Raw genomic sequence first — 16,245 nt, forward strand, 5'->3', positions numbered from 1 at the left:
GCTGTACAATTGAAGTAAAATGTGAGCCATGTATGTGATTTTTAATTTTCTAGTAGCTACATGAAAAAGGGTAAAAGGAAACAAGTGCAATTAATTCTAATTATATGTTTTTGTTTAACCCGATCTATTCAAAACATCTTCATTTCAACACGTAATCCATATAAAAAAGTATTGAAATATTTTACATTCTTTTTTCCTACTGTCTTCAGAATTCCAGCATATATTTTGTAGCGAACAGCACATCCCAAACTAGACTAGCTGTCAGGAGCCATATTTAACAATAGCCGCCATTTTTAACAAATAACAGCCATTTTATGTAAGCCTTTTTCTTCCTCCTCAGAAAAGCCCGCGCTCGCCAAGCCAACACCCCTCCCACCTCCTCTTCTCATACCATGCCACTATCACCCCCCTGCCTTTCCGCCTATCATAAGCTGCCACACTCTGTGACAGCCCACCCCTTCTTCACTATGTATATAAGCAATCGCCTAACAATAAAATTTTGAGGCTTGATCAGAATCTTGTCTTGCCTCCATTCTGCGTGTCTCCTGTCTCTCCCCCTTTTCACCAGCTACAGGTAGTCCTCCTCGAGCCCACGTTCTTACTTGTCCCGCAGGCCGGGACATTCTGGCGCCCAACGTGGGGCCCAAGGCACGGACCAACGTTGCTGGCACCTACTCGGAAGACGCCTGGCCAGGCATACCCTGAGCTCCTGAGCTCGTTTCGAGCCCGTGGGTGATCAGTCCTCGGGACAAGACTCGATTTTGATCGTCGCTGGACTAGCCGCCCCAGCGGACATCGGACCGGTGAGTAGGTGATTATCATGGGACAGGAATTGAGCTCTCACGAGCTCTTCCTTAAGGGGCTTAAGGATTCCCTCAAGATGCGCAGAATTAAGGCTAAAAAGAAAGATCTCTGAAGTTTTTTCAATTTCTTAACTGATAAATGCCCCTGGTTTCCTCAAGAGGGCACCATTGATCATAAATACTGGAAACGGGTTGGTGACTGTCTCAATGATTACTATCGTACTTTTGGCCCCAGCAAGGTCCCTGTGTCTACCTTTTCCTACTGGAATTTAATTAATGACATTTTACAAACCCATTCTCAGGACCCGGATATCAAAAACATAATACAAGTGGGGGAGACAGCCCTTGAGGATGGTTCTCGCCCCCCCTCAACTTGCCCCTCTGTCGTAATAGGCATGCCGGAGGGACTTAACAGCCATGATGCTGATCCCCCTGAAAAGACCCTTCAGACAATCTGCCCTGAAACTAACCCCTCTAAAAAGACTGGTAAAACAGCTCCAAAATTATACCCCTCCCTTACTTCCTTCACCCCTCATAACGATCAACTTTCCCCCGAGGACCAAGAGACCTTAGATGAACAGGCAGCTCATTATCATGATAACGAGGATCCCTGGCAGCTTACTGCGCCAGTTCTTCATCCGCTGCCCTCCGCTCCCCACCAACCCCCCCTTACCCCCTCCCTTGCACAAGACTGCTGGCTATGTTTAACCGTTGGTATGCCTCTACCTACTGCCAGTCCTATGTTCAATGCCTCGTATATCCCCTTTAGTGAAACTGCCAAGTGCTCACTATCATCCCCCTTCAGAGTACAGCCCTCGGGTTTCAATCTCTCTGATTGCCTCCGGGGACCTTCACAAAATAATTCCTATGACGTTGATGTCGGATTTGTCACCTTTTCCCATTGTCATACCATAACTAACATTTCCACCCCCATCTGCCCTTCTCCAGGACAGGTATTCATTTGTGGAGGCAACCTTGCCTACACCCTTCTCCCTACTAATTGGACAGGACTCTGCGTTTCAGCGAGCCTTCTCCCTGACATTTCTATCATCCCCGGAGATGAGCCCGTCCCTCTTCCTAGCCTTGACTTTATAACAGGACACCACCGGCGTGCTCTCCAAGTCATTCCCTTGCTTATAGGCTTGGGGATTACAACCGCTGTGGCCTCTGGCGGGGTGGGGATAGGGGTCGCTGTTGACACCTATAATAAGTTATCTCATCAGTTAATTGATGATGTTCAAACCCTCTCTGGAACTGTTAATGATTTACAAGATCAAATTGATTCTTTAGCTGAGGTAGTTTTACAAAATCGCAGAGGGTTAGACCTATTAACTGCAGAACAGGGAGGGATCTGTTTAGCTTTACAGGAACGGTGCTGTTTCTACGCCAACAAGTCTGGCATTGTCCGAGACAAAATCAAGAAATTACAAGAAGACCTCATCAAGCGAAGAAAAGAGTTGTTCGAAAACCTGCTCTGGACTGGACTTAATGGACTCCTCCCTTACCTCCTCCCTGTCTTGGGCCCCCTTCTTTGCCTCCTTTTACTTATAACCTTCGGTCCCTGGGCGTTTCGCCATCTCACCAACCTAATTAACAAACAAGTTGATGCCGTCCTTTCTAAACCTATCCAAATTCATTATCAACGGCTGGCATCAAAGGACGCGGGAGAAGACTACTATGGCTCCCTCCCTACGGGGACGACATGATAACCAGAGGCATGTCTACCCTCTCCCTTTAGGGAGAACAGGGTATGAGCACCGGGGTGAGTGTAAAACAAAGTATTGCAAGGGAAGGTCACAGAACTCCGACCTCCTCTGGGTTTCCCTGTGAGCACGCCTGGCTTGCATAGGGGTTGGTATCTAATCTATCAAAAAATCAATTTCGGCTCTGCCCCTCCCCCCAAAAGATACCAAGAGCCAACGAAGGTGGATTCAAAAAATCAATCCACGGGGGAGCCAGGCCCCTACTCCCTCGCCCGGTTAATGCTCGCCTTCCCTTCTGTCTTTGAACAGAAAGGGAGGAGATGTCGGGAGCCATATTTAACAATAGCCGCCATTTTTAACAAATAACAGCCATTTTATGTAAGCCTTTTTCTTCCTCCTCAGAAAAGCCCGCGCTCGCCAAGCCAACACCCCTCCCACCTCCTCTTCTCATACCATGCCACTATCACCCCCCTGCCTTTCCGCCTATCATAAGCTGCCACACTCTGTGACAGCCCGCCCCTTCTTCACTATGTATATAAGCAATCGCCTAACAATAAAATTTTGAGGCTTGATCAGAATCTTGTCTTGCCTCCATTCTGCGTGTCTCCTGTCTCTCCCCCTTTTCACCAGCTACAGGTAGTCCTCCTCAAGCCCACGTTCTTACCTGTCCTGCAGGCCGGGACAACTAGCCACATCTCAAGTATTCAAAACCATGTGTAGCTAGTGGTTACCAGATTAGACAGCACAGTTCTAGACTAGAGAGGGTGCTATTGAGGTATTTGTGAGAACCTTGGCCTATAAAGAAAGCAATAGTCTAGTCCAGGGCTCATATTTGGTTACATGGCACTTGAATGACTTTTTCCAAGGCTGTGTTAACCTTGGTCTCCTTTGTGCACTGCACAGAGATGTAAGGTCAGGTCTGACCGTGAGAGTCCTGAGTGGGAGCTGCGCACAGCCAACAGAAAGTCAGCAGGACTGTCAGCAGCTATTTCACTGAAGCTGAAATGCAAATAAGCCACCTCTCTAGGGAACCTTAAAGGCATTAAGTGAGAAAGCTACATTCTTTTGGCATGCAAAGCCACACCCTCCAATGTCATCTTCACTGAGGTTCTACTCCCTGAAAGAAAAAGCCACAGAAATGTAAATACAGTACATTTGTAGATGCCTTGGTAGAGGTAAGCTCTGGATATCCACACCCTGTAGGGACATCATTCCATCTGAGGGAGGAGATAAAGAAAATTTCTTAAGCAGGAAATTTAGAGCCATTCCAAGACATGAGCTGTTTGTCTTGCACAGGCCTGTCTGCTGGCTCCATCCAATAGACTACAGTGAGTGTTTGCTGGGCCCAACCTCTACTTTCTTGGGGTCAGAACTGAAAAAAGAAAATGATTCTCCATGTCCTGGCCCCACATTGTGGTGACCTCAATTGAGAAGCCTGGTACCAACTGGCACCAAGTGTAGGGTGGAACTGAAATTCAACTTGACACTCCCAAGTCTGGCACCCTCTTGGTGGATAGTAACCCAGTGCAGACTTTCCTTCTGCTTCCCTGCCCTTAGAGCAACAGGCCCTACTTTCAATGAAAACAGTCAGGTACACAAATTAGCATCAGAACCAAAATGGTTTACTGGGAAACTAACGACAAAAATTCCAGTTTTAAAACATTTTCTTTGCAAACTAGAGAGCAAAGCCATGCTTTTCACAAGGAATAAAGCCCTGTGCCAAAAACTCCATCTCGTATAAAGGAGTGTCATTGACCAAAGACTCTGGAATAGATGAATAGTACTATCTGAGGCTTTCAGGACATGCTTTATATATTTTCTTATACCTTACTCCCACATATTCCTTGCCTATTCACTAATGCCTGTTTTTACAGAAGTGAAACATTTCCTCCTTAATCTCTTTTCCCAGTAGTCCTTCTTCCTGTAAGAAGTTGGACTCCTTAGAATGCAAGCAGCTAGCAGACGGGTCAGAGATTTTTGTCATTATCAGGTAGAGAAGACTCAGAATTTCAGACCTCCACCCATCGAAATCTACCCCTTGGAAATTATCTGAGAAAATAATTTGCATTCCAATAATAATGATATATACTTGTAGGGTGGTTCATAGTTTACAGAACGCCTTCACATATTGTGTATTTCCTCAATTCAACTTCTCAGTTGTTGCAGTAGAAACAACAGGTCCAGTCTTTATGTGATGCCTTTCCTAGGAGCATTCATTCAATTGACAAACACAAACCGAGAGCCTTCTGTGTGGTCTTGTGGAATGCACTGGGGAACAGAGAGCCATTAACACATAGTTCCTTCTGGAACGAGTTGAGTCTTGTGGGGAAAATAAAAAACAACTAAAATTCATATAACCCCCTCTGACAGAGTTTTATAGCATGCTGTAGGAACACATAAGAGGGATCTTCAATACAGCATTTTATTATTGAATAATCTCTTAATCTGAAAAAATTAAATTCCTTAATGATTGAATTTCTGGTATTCTAATAGGCCAGTAAGGAAGCTATTGGCAGGGAAGCCTTCCCAAGGACCTCTAAATCTCACACACTGGCAGTGTCTTACCTGTAAGGTATAACTATGGTATGTGTATAACATGTATATATGTATATTAGAATTATAGTATAAAACTAAAGTATGTGTAGTAGTCATGACTTTAGGTAACTACAAATGACCAGGCATGATTTTTTTTCATAATTATACTGGGATCCATATAGTCTCCAAATAAGCATTAGAGTCCAATGTAGAACAACTACTTCTGAATGCAGCCATTGCTTAAAATATTTTTTTTTTCACAATCTCTTCCCTTTTACTAGGAAAATACCACTTTGATGCAAGAGAGCATGTCAAATGGGAATCAGGAATATTTAGTACATCCTTTCCCACCGATTTTGGTCCCTGAGGTAGCTGTCCATCAGGCCTTACAAAGCTTAGCCGAAGTGTGTACGTGTCACCTCCCACTGCAGTTAAGCACATACAATGGAGCTCTTTCACCCAGCCTTGAGGGCTACACTCCCATATTGCTCTCTCAGAGTATGTGACAGTTTACAATTGAGAGATCCATGTGGAGTTCTCTGTACATTCTTCATCATTTGGGCATGGCACCATGGTTACAGAAGGTGGGTTTTCAGGTTGAAGGTTTTACTGGTTTTAAAGATTTCAAGACCCTGGTCTTGAAATCATTGGTCCCTGATTGTCTGAGTTTTTTTGAAACTTCAATTCCATTCTCTTCTAACTTCCTCTTTGCACAATTCTGACATGCATTACCCAATAACGTGGTGCTGTCCAATTAGCATCTGGACTTTGCTGTTTGCAGATCTGAGTGGCAAGGTCTTGTGCATATCCTGGAAAATAGTCAATATAGTCCCCATAGGATACTACTTTAATTCCATGCAAAAGCATATGTAAGAACCCAAATGCCCCAAGGGATCACACCCTGATCCAATCAGCCTTCCCTAAAAGCCCTATATATATGTGTGTGTGTGTGCTGCCTAATAAACGAGCTCTCTCCGGTGGATTGTCAACTGGTGTCGACTCGTCCTTTCAGCATATCTGCTTGACGCTTAAAGAAATGGTCTTCATTCTCCTTGAGCACAACCATGTAGTGCTCTAAATCCACGTTATTTGGCACTGAGTAAATGAAGAGAGCTTGGAATATCTGATCATGAAGAGTCTCTCCACAGCACAGTCTGAAAAGACTTGGTGAGGTATAAGTTCTGGAAGACCTCCATTACTTCTCGGTCTTGAGTGTCATCTTTATATCCAGATAGATCCAACACAATCCCACAGGGGTCTATGTACAAGCCGTGAATATGAAGAACTCCATATTTGATGTGTCCTCTTGCACACTGAAGGACCTTAGCCTTGTCCTTCAAGTCCAGAGACTCCATGGGCTTGTTCTGCTGCTGGCCAAAGATTTACAGCAGGTTGTCCAAGTTGGTGGTCAGTACCACGGTGCCCCTTTCCATCATCAGGCTAAGGATTGACTGCAGCACCAGAAGGTTCTGAATGTGCTGCTCCAGGTTGTCAAAAATCTCCATCAGGCAGTCCTGGAAGAAGTTGGGTTTGGTGTCGCCTGTATGAGGTGACATCTTCCGGATCAGATCATGAGCAACAGCCAGCAGGTCCCGGTCCTGCATCCCTTTCCTCTGGAACTCGGCGATTTCCCTTGGGTGAAGGACCTCCAGCTGCTCTGCAGCCTCAATGATGGCCTCAATGCAGCTTCTCCAGGTGGGGATTCCCAGGGCCATTGCCACGCTGACTCCAGTCCCGATGACCAGGAGCAGTTCCTCGGGCTGTTTTCAGAGGAGGCTTTTTAAAAACTTTCTTGATTTTTGTTCACTTCTATTCACTGTCTTTTCCACTGAATCCATCTGCAAAGCATAACAGGTGAGAGCTTGCACCTCTGGGCAGTTTGTTGCTGGTTTAAGTGCTCAAAGCCTCTTTCTCAGCCTGAACTTGAAGGTCTGGAGTTGGCTCCTCAGACAGTACTTCAAACAGAACCAATCACACAGGTTCCTGACTCGATAGGCAGATGTGCCTCTAGACTTGACCGTCTTGTCCAACTCTGGGTCGCCAGAAGCCGGCACCACGCTGGGCACTCCATGGGTGCCCACGTGTTTGTGCATGCATGAATGTCTTCCTCGTGCTCTTCCCTCATCAAAAAATTCTCTTACCTGGAGGCCGAGGGTGGGTCCAGCTTGGGCTCGGATCCGGTGAGGTACTATGACTTCTCGTGCATCAGTGCACCTGACAGGTTGATCTTACTACCCGCCTCTGGGGGTTGTTGAGAGAGCTAGATGCTTAAAATATTTTATAATTCCCTTGGCATTTTCTTTAGAGTTTAGAGGTAATCTTTCCCCACCTCTTTTTCTCTCGTTTTCTAATTACAAAAGTAATACAAATACATACTCATGGTAAACAATTCATTATAATAAAAATATACAATTTAAAAAATGAATGTCTGCCACAATCATCCTCGTCAACCCCCACTACAACCCCCACCCCCCTAAAAAAAACCATACTGTAAACAGTTTGGGGAATATCCTTTCAGGATTTTTAAAATGTATGTGTTTACATATATTTTTTAGACAGGAGTGGAACCACATTATACATAGTATTCTACAACTTCCTTGAGGAATAGTTCAATATATATCTTAGATATATAGAGATATCTTTCCATGTGGGTAAAGATATTGCGTTCTTTTTAATGACTGCACAGTCATTCAATATATAGATACACCATAATTTATTTAAGCAGGCTTCTACTGATGAACACTGGGTTGTTTTTATAATTTTTCAGTCTTATAAACAATGCTGTAATTAATATCCTCATACATATTCATTTTACATTGGTTTGAGTATTTCAAGAAAATAAATTCCTAGACATTGAATCTCTAGCATATTCTTCACAGATCTTCAAAGGGGGGGGGAGCTTTAACATTTAAGAATAATAGGTAAGTTTTTTGAACATATTTTTGGTCAAAATAAAACTTGAAAATAAGTGAGGCAGCAGTGGAAGATGTAATGAGCCGCTTCTACATGCCAATCACAGTGCTATAAACTTGCAATATCTCATTACTCCTGGAAATTCTGACAGTTTTGTCATTAGTATTCTCCGTTTAGAGATGAAGAAATTGAGACACAGAGTGGCTAAGCTTTTCTAAGTTTACACAGTTAGCAAGTGCTAGAGCCAAGATCAGAACCTAGGTCTTTCTGGATTCTATCCACTAACTACCTGCCTCACATAATTATAAAATAATGTTACTGTTTCTTAGTTAAAACTCCAACTGTCTCTAAAAATCCCCAAAATGCTTTGATCAGTTTCAGAAATGCTGAAATAAATATTTATCTTCCAAAACCTATATTTCAAGGACAGTGTTCATCTGAAATATATAAATTTTGCTATGTTAATTATAAAATGTCTCATTTAGTTAGTCACATCATCCCCCTGTTCTTACTGAATAATAGTGCTGTATATAAAAATAATGTACCTAAATATATACATTTCTTTATTCTGATCTGGGTTTATACAAATTCTGTACATAGAAGAGAAGCAAGCTCATTATGAAGTCAATTTGGCTACATGCTTCGTTGCACTTAGATTGAACTAACTTTTCATCTAAGAGTCTATTTCTTGCTTATTAATCAACCACCTCTTTTCTTTCAACACACTTTCAAAAATCCACCAGTTGAATAGTATTTTTCAGGGATTCTCTCTGAGGACAAGCTTCTCTGGAGACAAAACACAGATACCATGAGTGAGATGGGTTAAAAAAAAAAAAAAAAAGGGGAAACTGAGAGACCAAAAAGAACAATATTCAAATATTTCTACTTCTCAGAATGGTTTTGTCTCAATTGCTCATTTTGGATCGTCAGCTCTCAAGCCAATACTAATGTTTTCCAGTGAAATGTTTTGCTCATATATGATGTGCTCATCAGCACTGGGTTTCCTCTTTGTTTTTGTGTCTTTCCTGGTATCTTCTTATGTGCTCCCATAGCACCCTCTGCATGCCCACATCACATCACATATCACACTGCTTCTCTTCTTCTTCCTCATTAAACTGAGAGTTTCTGGATAATGTAGACCAAGTCTCTGCTGTCACTGTGCCCTTAGTTCATAGCACAGCGTCCAGCACATGATAGGTGCTCATTTCATTTGTTGCTTGAATAAATAGCCTCAGGAGCATTACTTCCTCTAAACCTTCAACCTGATGCACCTTCTTCACTCAGGAAAGCAGAGTCTCAAGGTGGTCTGATTAAAGGATGGACATACAGTCACAACATAAAAAATATCAGGAAATTTAATGGCAGCTTTCACCAGGTGCATTCTCTGTCTTCACCTGTCACCAGTATTAACCCAGAGCTCCACACTCTTTACATTTCCCCAGAAAGGATTCATTCACACCACAAGCATTAGTGAGCAATGTTTATGTCACTGAAGATTTTGTAGAGATATTAGGGGAGGGCACGCTACTGAAACATCCTGATCAGACACATTTGTTGCCTGAAGTCCTTCCTTCCCCATTGTGCTTCAATCTCACATGCTCTTCTTCTATTAGAACAACTCAGCCCTTTCCCAACTTGTATGCCCACACCTATCGGAGCCCACAGTAGACACACCCTTTAGAAGCAGTCGGTGAGTGTGTTAAAATACATTTTTTTCTATTACATCAGCATTTGCAGGTATTAGTACTTAGATTTTCCAAACAGCTTTAAGCAATGTAATGTAAGCAAAAATCATTCCTCTTCCAGGCATATCATTTTTAAGGTCACCCTTCTCCAGTGCAAGGAGGAACCAGTCATTTCTTTCTAGTGACTTCTACTGCATGGGTCAAGTAAGTTGGCTGTCAGGTTGTGTTCACTTCCATTACCTCCTGGTGCTTCATGGTTCCTACTCCCCGGGGAAGAAGGCCTCCTCACCCAAGGTGCTGAGGTCACCACTGCAGCTGAGGCACAAACGTTTTTCACATTATGGCTGGTGTCTCCCTCTCTCTGACTTCTAGATAATTTTCTTCTTTCTTATTAACCTAATAATTATAATAATTACAAGCAGTTTTTATATGCTATCTCATGTAATCTCTAGGACAACCCTACAGATGGTTATCATTACTATTCCCATTGCACAGATTAGAAAACTTAGGTTAAGAGAAATTAAGTAATTTGCCTAAAGGTGCTTAACTCACATGGTATTCAAACATAGCTCTGGCTCCAAAGCCTGTGTGTGTTTGACCTCTCTCTCCCTGAATATAGACCCAGCATTTCATCCTTGCTACTGGTGCAATCTGAACATTCCTTTTCCCTTTTCTATCTTTTGTTGACCTAAGGCTACTCAGAGGCCATAACCTTGACCTTGCTCTATAAGCCACCTATGACCCGGTCAACTCTCTTGCTCTTAACTCAAGCTGTGTCTCATCCCCAGGGTGTGGCTTCCACCTTAGCCATTGCCATAGCCAGCTCTGAACTCTTCTTTTATCTTTTCTTTTCTTTTTTAATGCTATGGCCTTGGTTGATTTGCTCTCATCTTTCTTTCTTCCTCTTCAATATTTATATCAGTTACCGAATCCCCCTGAGAAGGTTTCCTAACTCCATCCACAGCCAGCCCAGCCCCAGGAAACTTCCCAATTTTCCCTTATTATACCATCTTGGAAAATTCTCAGCAATTCTTAAAGGTCCCCCAGTACTTACTCTTATAATTCTTAAAGTAGAATAATTTTTATTGGAAGTTAAGTAACTAAGATCTCTAAGTCATGTTATTAAGTGAAAAAGGCAAAGTGCAGAGAAGTGTATTTGATATGCTACCAGTTATATAAAAAGGATAGAAAAACTACCTGCTTTTGGTAGTTTTGGGGTGAGATAATGATTTTTACTCATCAAATAAGGAATAGGGGCAGGAGGAGATTTCCTTATTTATCTTTTATAAATTTTGATGTTTGAACCATATAAATATTTTACTAATTTTAAAAATAGATGAGTAATTATTTCTCTACATAAATGCAAGTAACCTTCCTGATGGGTAGGAGAGGGTGGTTTGCTGCAATAGTTGGTAAATGATAATAAAAAATAATAAATGGAAAAAATAGTTTTGGGAAGGAACACGAAGACAAACAATTTGTTCCAGAAGAGTGTTCAGGTCAGTGAGTATTTCACATAAATCTGGTAATCCAACATAACCAGCATGATGGGTAATTTGGGCAATGGTCTCAAAGCAAAAATCAGTTGGTAATGGAAGGTACTGATACAGTTATATGTGCTCTGTTTCTTGCACTACACATGCCTAGGGGCCAGGGGCTTTCTCTCTCTTACAGCTAGAACTCAATAAATGTTTAGTAGTAATAGATTAAGACTGCCACACAGAATCCCTTCAACAGTAAGAGAAGCAAGAAGCCATTTCAGTGTGATATGTTGAGCCCTAAAAATAACAACAAAAATTTTGGGGTACAATTGAGTTGACATAAACTGAATTTCTGCTTAATAGCATAAAGTAAAGGGTAGTGAAGTAAGGAACTGTGTCCTCATTCACATTCCTAACCCTAGTCTTGGAGAATGGATAACCCTGCTCACATAGTTCCCAGTGCAAGTGACTGGAGGAAGCTAGGATCGGTTCTCAGGGAACCAGAGAACTTTGCTCACTTTAGTCTATTACCTCCAATTACTCTTGACCACAACTGAGGATAGAATAAATCCCCAAAGCCATTGCCAAAAGTGACTGGCCTTCTCAGTCTTCTATGACTTGAAGAGGACAAAGGGTTGACCCCACCTTGACATTGAAATCGACTGGACATGTCTTCAGGCTTTCTCTACATTCAGCTCTATCTTCCTGGCATCCTGGGAGCACAGCAGGATAAATGGCAGCCTTTCCTGTCACATCACTGGAATTTTTTTCCCTAAGCTTAGGGCAAAGGGAAAAATTCCTACTTTTCTTGTTTGCACATCATAGGTACCATATATACAAAATTGGAAAAGCACAAGAACACCTCAGCCTTTTCTTTTTTATGAAAAACTTTAATTAACAAATAAAAATTGTATATATTTATCATGTGCAACATGTTTTCAAATATGTACACATTATGGAATGGCTAAATCGACATATGTATTACCTCACATACCTTATTTTTTGTGGTGAGAACACTTAAAATTTACTTTTTTAGTAGTTTTCAAGAATGCAATAAACTGACATTGTTAATAACTAGTCACCATGTTGTGCAATAGATCTTTGAACTTATTACTCTTAAGCAAAATTTGTATCCTTTGACCAACATCGTGTTGGGAAGATAATATTTTAAGCCTTATTTTAGAAATCCTGAGGTGACTAAAAACAATGGGAGCAAAATGGGTAGAAAGCTGACTTTCAGCTTTCCCTAATCCTAAGAGTTGTAGACAAAGTCTGATGAATTCAATGCGTCCCAAGTCATTACAGACTAGGATCACATGGGAAGTTGGCAATAGATAGTTGGATCTTTTTATTCCAGGAACCTAAATCTGGAACAGTCATTGAATGTCTAATCATCAATCTGAATTTTTACGGTTTTTAAAAAATAGGAAGACTTTAAACATAAAATAATTCTTCTAAATCTATATTAGGTTGCATGCAGATAGTTTATTTGGGAAATTCTGTCAGTAAAAATACAAAGGAATAAGGGAGGCAGGGTGGGGCAGAAGGAAAAGCTGAACTATAATTCAGTCATAGCAGAGACTTCAGCTGGTTCCCCTGGGGTGCTCTGAACCTGAGATGATCCTTTGGAGTTTTCCAGAATTGAGATAAGGGAGTGAGACTTGCACCCTTGCATAAACCAATCATTGAAAATGGGCCACCACAGAAAGGGGGTATTATCCAAGTAAGGCAGCTCCCTTAGGCTAACAGCAACTACTGGGGAGGAACTCAGCTGTGGATCTCCAGCAGGCTATACTCCAAGTAGCCGGGAGAATAAGATGGAAGCTCGGTCCTCAAAGGGGAACTGAGCAGTGCACAACAGTATTCAGTGTGTAGTCAAGCACCAAAATGAATACCAACCCAATGCATCTTGGTTCTGGAAGTAGCATGCTGCTAGCCCAGAGAATGTGGTAGTATGAAATTTAATGGAATGGTGCCCTGGCTGAATATGTTAGGAAAGTTCTTGAAGCTATAACTGTCTGTGTATGATTACCTTCTGACTTTGAAATTGCCAGTTCAATAAGCAAAAGGAGGCTGATTAAAACTTGTATCTATTCTAAAACCCTTAGAGGCAGGGTCAATTCAAAAGGAGCATTCTTGCTTCAGATTCTTCCATATTTTTTTCATTTCTTTGTATTCCATGAGCAGGTGGCCACTACCTGCAGCTGATAATTACAGGCTTTATGTACACTGCACTATGAAAGGAACTTGTCTGTGGTGCCAGGGCTGACAGGGAAGTATGCAATATATGTTTGACCCTGTAAAAGGGGGAAAATTCTCCTTTTGTTATGGGCCATAGAGTTTTCAAGGCTGCTGTCCGTGGCAAACGTTCACCATGTTCAAGGGCTAAGGGCCAAGCACACAACCTTTTAAGAGCTTGTCAGCAGAAAGTCCATTCACTGAAAGCTTTGGCTGTCCCACGTAATCAGCAGGTAATCAGAGCCATATTGTTTGCCCCCCTTTGTAAAAAGGCAAAAGTTTGATAGCTTCCACCACTGGAAATATTTAATATTGTACTTTTAATTTTCAATAATAATAATAATAGAGAAAATGCTGCCATGGATTTTGTAGGCAAAAAATGGAAGTTTTATTTTCAGTGAGACATTTTCTCTTCTAGAATGGAGTCAAGGTAGCCAGCCATTTTGACAATACCTAACAAAACGACACAGAAGTTCTGGGCAGGAATGTTGCAAAAACTCCATTGAAACTACAAAAACAATTGAAACGAAGAACTGACCCCAATCTGGGTAATTATGCCATTGCCTCTCACTGCACTCTCACTTCACATCCAGTGATAGCTGCCAAACTGACGTTTATTTGCTTATTATGGATATTGAACAATATTGCATTATTGTATTACTATTATTAGAATATTTTATTCAATATTAATAATCAGGAAATTTATAACAAAATGCTAAATTAGATCACAAAGTGATAATAGGAAAAATAAAATGTTTACTGTGACGGCATAGTTTTTTTCTTATTGATTTTTAAAATGCTTTCTTGAAAATATGAGAATATGCTGAAAAATCACATTATTTGTTCAATCATATGAACATTTGGGGATTAAAGACAAAATTGTGAAAGTTTAGAATTAGATGTTACCTTTGAGATTATCAGATACAAGTCTACCTTTTATAAATGTGGAAAGAGAATTTGAATTGCCCAGTGTCCTAATTCAGGATAACAATTCAGGCTTCCTGGTTTCCCGGCAGTCTTCTTTCCACTAGGAGAAACATATGCTGCAGTTATTAATATTATATGTACATGTTAGTGAAAAATTTTTATTGACTAAAAGAAAAGAAAGGCCTAGATGCCTTTTGTCTAGAGCAGGTTTGGGATCATTTCTTATGTCCCAGAGAAAACTAGATTTGAGACAGTGTGAACCCCAACTTGATCTGAACCTTTGACACAGCTGATTACTTAACCTTGACTCTGATAAAGCTTGTCAACATGTGACTACACAAGCTAGGAATCTGAGCATTTCTGGCTTTCACATCCATGTGCCTAGAATCCTGGCAGACCTTAGAAGGTAGTTATGACAGCAGCACCCGATGAGAACTTCTAAAACTCCTAATAGAGACCAATATACTTGTAGATTCTGGTGTCCCATTTTGTTCGGATTCCCACATAATGGCAGGCATTCACAAATCATTGCTTGGATACATTTTCCTACTTAGAATCTATCATTCTTCTATCATTGTCCTCTGCTAAGGCTAGTCCTACAGATTTGGCTCTACATACTCCAATATTCTAGGACAGTGGAAAAGATAACTAGAAAGATCAGAATGCAAGTCACTTGTATGAAAAAGTTCCCATCTTTAAAGTGTAGCCTCGCAAATTGTATAGAGACTTTCAAAATAAAGCACCAAAATTGAGAGCATATTTCTTACTTTTATTTCATGGGACTTTTTCATAACTGCTAAGTTCCCAGTTCACATTTCTTTGAAAAATCCATTTTGGGAGGTTAAGGTGGGCACGAGGATCAGGCATCTCCTCTAGAATGACATGCAGCCCATTCTAACTAGTCTATCTGCCCTACAATACAGGATGATGATATGTGCTGATTTTTAAGCAATGTATTTATTTCTTTAAATGAGGGTGTTGCAAATTTGTGTTGCCAAGGACGGATGTCCAGATTTACCAGCTGGTGCGATATCAGTTGAATTCATGTTAACTCTGCAAATATTGCCTTAAAGTGCAACTATCTTTTGACAGGCTGCAATTCCTCACAAGTATCCCTTCCTTACCCTTCCTTATCTTCTCTTCTTGCTTGTTCCAGTGTCTCTGTCATGGTAAAAAGGGGTCCTTGAGAGAGACTTATGACTTGCAAGTGTGAGCCATAGGCCAAAACATTTCACCCATACCTGGCTGAGCTAGGCATGAAGTTGGAATCCTGACATTAGGATTTGTATTAATTTCCTAGGTCTGCTGTAATTAAGTACTATACCACAAATGGTACATGACGGAGAACAACAGAAATTTACTGTCTCACAGTGGGGATCAGGGACCGTCTGGGCAGCAGACTCCCAGAGCAAAGAATCTAGGGAAACTGTTCAGGACTTCTTGTTCCTGTCCTGTGGAAACAGAATGACCTCAGAGTGCGGGTAAGCTTGAGCCTCAGCAGGCACGTGTGGAGGTAGACCAGTAGTACAGGGTGTGTGTGTGTGTGTGTGTGTGTGTGTGTGTGTGTGTGTGTGTGCGTGTGCGTGTGCGTGTGCGTGTGTGTGTGTGTGTGTGCGTGTGTGTGTATGTGTGCGCGCACGCTCAGCAGGAGGTTTTTTTGTCCCATTGCCCTATTACCTAAAGTACTGTTTTATATTCTGTACTTACATTTAAGAAGACTTTGGGGACCATCCTCACCCTTTGAGCTTTCCCTCTACTTCCTTCCATGTCAAGCCTGTGCTTCTTATCCAGAACAGTTGCCACCTTGGGCTGCTGCTGCCAGCAGAGGTGCTCTGCTTGCAAAATTCTCTATTTGGTTGTCACTGTTTGGCTATTACCCCACTGCAAAGGAACAACTCAACAAATGAGTTTAAACTATTCACTTTTCAAATATTAGGTTAAGGCTATCTGCAGTTTGATC

The 16,245-nt window shown here is 41.5% G+C and overlaps 1 pseudogene; it reads right to left on the bottom strand.

The window, feature by feature from the left end:
* Positions 1–5,633: 5,633 nt before the first annotated feature.
* LOC134372732 (protein FAM118A-like) lies at positions 5,634–6,879 on the bottom strand (annotated as a pseudogene).
* Between the last annotated feature and the right edge of the window lie 9,366 nt (positions 6,880–16,245).

The sequence above is a fragment of the Cynocephalus volans genome, chromosome 3 (assembly GCF_027409185.1).
Source record: "Cynocephalus volans isolate mCynVol1 chromosome 3, mCynVol1.pri, whole genome shotgun sequence".
Lineage (NCBI taxonomy): Eukaryota > Metazoa > Chordata > Mammalia > Dermoptera > Cynocephalidae > Cynocephalus > Cynocephalus volans.